This window comes from Chrysochloris asiatica, unplaced genomic scaffold (assembly GCF_000296735.1).
Source record: "Chrysochloris asiatica unplaced genomic scaffold, ChrAsi1.0 scaffold00076, whole genome shotgun sequence".
In the NCBI taxonomy this organism is placed as follows: domain Eukaryota; kingdom Metazoa; phylum Chordata; class Mammalia; order Afrosoricida; family Chrysochloridae; genus Chrysochloris; species Chrysochloris asiatica.
In genome coordinates, this window is record NW_006408594.1 from 7119394 (window position 1) to 7123421 (window position 4028).

Below are 4028 nucleotides of genomic sequence, written 5' to 3' on the forward strand. Positions count from 1 at the left end.
GAGTGACAGAACCCTGTTGTTGTTGTTGTTAGGTGCTATTGAGTCAGTTCCGACTCATAGTGATCAGAAGCACAACAGAATGAAACACTGTCTAGTCCTGTGCCATCCTCACAAGTGTTGTTATATTTGAGCCTGTTGCTACCACTGTGCCAATGCATCTCGTTAAAGGAGCTTCCTCTTTTTCTCTGACCCTTCACTTTACCAAGCATGATGTCCTTCTCCAGGGACTGGTCCCTCCTGATAAATAACATGTCCAAAATATACGAGACAAAGTCTGGCCATCTGGCTTCTAAGAAGCATTCTGGCTGTTCCTTCAACACAGATTTGTTTGTTTTTCAGGTAGTCCACAGTATTTTCAAAATTCTCCTCCAACACCATAATTCAAATGCATCAATTTCACTTCAGTCTTCCTTATTCACTGTCCAGCTTTCGCATGCATATGAGGTTATTGACAATACCATGGCTTGGGTCAGGCATATCTTAATCCTAAAAATAATATCTTTGATCTTGAACACTTTAAAGAGGTCTTGTGCAGCAGATTTATTTGCCTAATGCAAAACATCATTTGATTTCTTGACTGCTGCTTCCGTGAGCTGTTGTTGTTAAGGGCCATCAAGTTGGTTCCGACACATAGTGACCATGTAGAGGGTTTCCGAGGAGCAGCTGGTGAGCTTGAAGCGCTGACCTTGCAGTTCAAATGGCTTTGCAGTCTGGCACATTAACCCACAGTGCCACACCAGGACTCCACACCTACATTCAAGCCAAATCCTTGACAACTTCAATCTTTTCTCCATTTATCATTATGTTATTTGTGGGTCCAGTGGTGAGGATTTTTGTTTTCTTTACACTGAGGTACAACCCATACTGAAGGCTGTGGTCTTTGCTCTTCCTCAGTATTTTAAGTCTCTTTACTTCCAGCAAGCAAAGTTGTACCATCTGCATACCGTAGATTGTTAATTAGTCTTCCTCCAATCCTGATGCTACATTTTTCTTCATATAATCCAGTTTTTCAGATTATTAGTTCAGCATACAGATTGAATAAGTGTGGTGAAAGGATCCAACCCTGGTGCACACTTTTCCTGATTTTAAACCATTTTAAACAAGTATCCCCTTGTTCTGTTCAAATGACTCCCTCTGTGTGCAGATTCCTCATGAGCACAATTAAGTGTTCTGGAATACTTATTTTCCGCAATGTTGTCCATAGATTGTCATGATTCACACAGTCAAAAGCCTTTGCAAAGTCAATAAAGCACAAGTAAACACTCTGGAGTCCTCGTGTGGCTCTGCAGAATAAGCATTGAACAATTAACCATAAAGTCAGTGGTTCAAATCCACTAACTGCTCCTCAGAAACCCTATACAGGCTCACTATGAGTCAGAACCAACTCCACAACACTTAACAACAACAACAACTACTACAAATATCTTTCTGGTATTCTCTGCTTTCAGCCAGGATCCATCTGATGTCAGCAATGATATCCTTCGTATTACGTCCTCTGCTGAATTCAGCTTGAATTTCTGGAAGACCCACGTTGATGTACTGCTATAACCAGTTTTTAACATCCTTCAGCAAAATTTTACTTTCATGTGATATTAATGATACTGTTCGATGATTTTCACATTCTGTTGGGTCACCTCTATTTGGAAAGGGTATAAATATGGATCTCTTCTAATCAGTTGGTCAGGTAGCTCCACAACTACGTTCCAAATGTCTTAGCATAGATGAATGAGTGTCTCCAATGCTGCATCAGTTTGTTGAAATATTTCTAGTGGTATTCCATCAATTCCTGGAGCCTAGATTTTCGCCAAAGCTTTCAGTGCAGTTTGAACTTCTTCCTTCAATATTCTCAGTTCTTGATCATATAGTATCTCTTGAAATGGTTGGGCATCAAGTTTTTTTTGGTACACTGACTTTGTATTCCTTCCATCTTCTTTTTTTGTGTGTGTGATACTAAAAAAGTTATTTATTCACTATACACAGAACATGTCCCCTATAAAAGGTACATGTAAATCACTAAAAAGTAAATTTGGTAAACATTTTCTCAATTACAGACCATACATACTAAATTAGTTGGGATAACAGCTCTGTCTGCCTTAATCTAATTTTAGCACCCAGAGTCTCTCCTTTTATATATAAATAATGCAAAGGTAAATACTTATTTGGGGGATTATTTCCTAATATGTCTTTGAGGAGGCAGATTTAACAACTTAATATAACTCTAGTATATCACAGCCACTGCACAATAAATCAGTTTATTACAATTTAAACAAATCAATTTTCTCATTATTTGCATTAGTGGGATGCAAACAGAAATACTGATAAATAAAATGGCAGATAACCACAAAATTACTTATCTTTTGATAACATATTGGGGTTTACAATCACATTAGAATGAGTGGTATAAACTATTATTATGAACACACCTCAAACTAAACAGTGAGGCCGTATTGTAAATGATTCACTAGATTGTGCTCAGCAGACATTTGTTGAAAATAATCTACTTTTCTCCCAGGACAATATGTTGCCCAAAGTAAGGGCTCAACAAACGTTTGCTGAATATACTGGCTATGAAAGAGGCGAAAAGAGAGGACTCTTTACTGGCTGTCAAGAATTATATTTGAAATTGCCTGGGAAATAAAGAGTTTAAGAAAGATGTAAACGGCATGTGGCGTACAAGTAAATAAATTCAAGATGCCAACAAAGCAAACAATTAAGCAAAACACTGGCACCAGAATAAACAATGACAAGGCTTGTCAATAGCACACACACACACAAAAAAAAGGGGGGAACTGACTTTTTCAAGAGACAACCAAGAAAATTTTTATTGGACCATTGCTTTTTCCACTCAATTCAGGCTGAGACAGACCAATAGAGGCACTGTAATAGACTATGGCTGTCTTCCTTAATATTCACACATCCTACTTTTCAATAATTTACTATGAACCTATTACTCATGAATCAATAGAAACCTATTCTTATTTAGAGATTAGTTTCCACAAGTACAAAGTTGAATTTCTTTTTATTTGTCGTAAAATGCTTATGTTCAAACTTGAAGGGACTTCAATTATTCCATGTAACTTTCGATAACATTCTTTTATCTTTTCAGACCAGAGTCAAAATTCGTGTACAGTATTCATACTGCAGCACCTTCCATCCACCCTTTGGTTGCTTGAACTGCCCTTCTTTGGTTCTTTTTCCACTTTCTCATATCTTTCTTGAAGTGTAGTAAGCAGAACTGGACTGGGTATTCGAGCTGCAGTTTGGTCTATCATTGTTGGAATGGCTTCTGCTACACCATGGTCTTCCAGTCGGTCTACTGTTTCTAGGACTATAAGATGTTCTATAGTTGTAATCAAAAGAGCGACTTCTTGATCTCCTTCTTTCATAACCAGCTTCTAGGACGTCTGTATCTGTCATAATCATCATAGCTTGAACAACTGTACACATTCCTTCCTTCCTTGGTTTTCATCTGATTTGGTGTCTTCCAATCTCCTTGTGCAAACTGGATTTCAATTTGACGTCCACAAATCCATTTACTGTCCAAATTATGTAAAGCATCTTCAGCATCACGAACATCCTCAAATTGAACATAAGGAAGTCCTCCTGGATGTCGAGTGTAGAAATCAAGTGCAACATACACATCAACTATAGGACCATTGCGACCAAATTCTTGACGTAAATCTTCAGACCTGGTATCATCAGCCACGTTCCTCACAAACAGAGACGTGTTGGGGGGGCGCAGGTAGCGGGACATGTCGGCAGTGTGGGTATCAGCCAGGTGTACTAACGGGCTCCACAAACCGTCCGCACGTCCTCCGGCGGATCCTCAAACACGCACAGCCACAGGGCTCCGCTATGGCAACCGCGTCTTCTCGCGAGACTTCACTCCCCTTCCATCTTTTTTTTTTTTTTTTTTCCCTTCCATCTTCTTTTGATGCTACCTGTATTGATGAATATTTTTCCAGTTACTTTTTTTTTCCAGTTCTTTCAGTTTGAGAAATGCTGAGGGCACTCTTCCCTTTTGGTTT

At 38.8% G+C, this 4028-nt stretch overlaps 1 pseudogene; it reads right to left on the bottom strand.

The window, feature by feature from the left end:
* Window positions 1-3204: 3204 nt before the first annotated feature.
* Window positions 3205-3754, bottom strand: LOC102841854 (annotated as a pseudogene).
* Window positions 3755-4028: the final 274 nt, after the last annotated feature.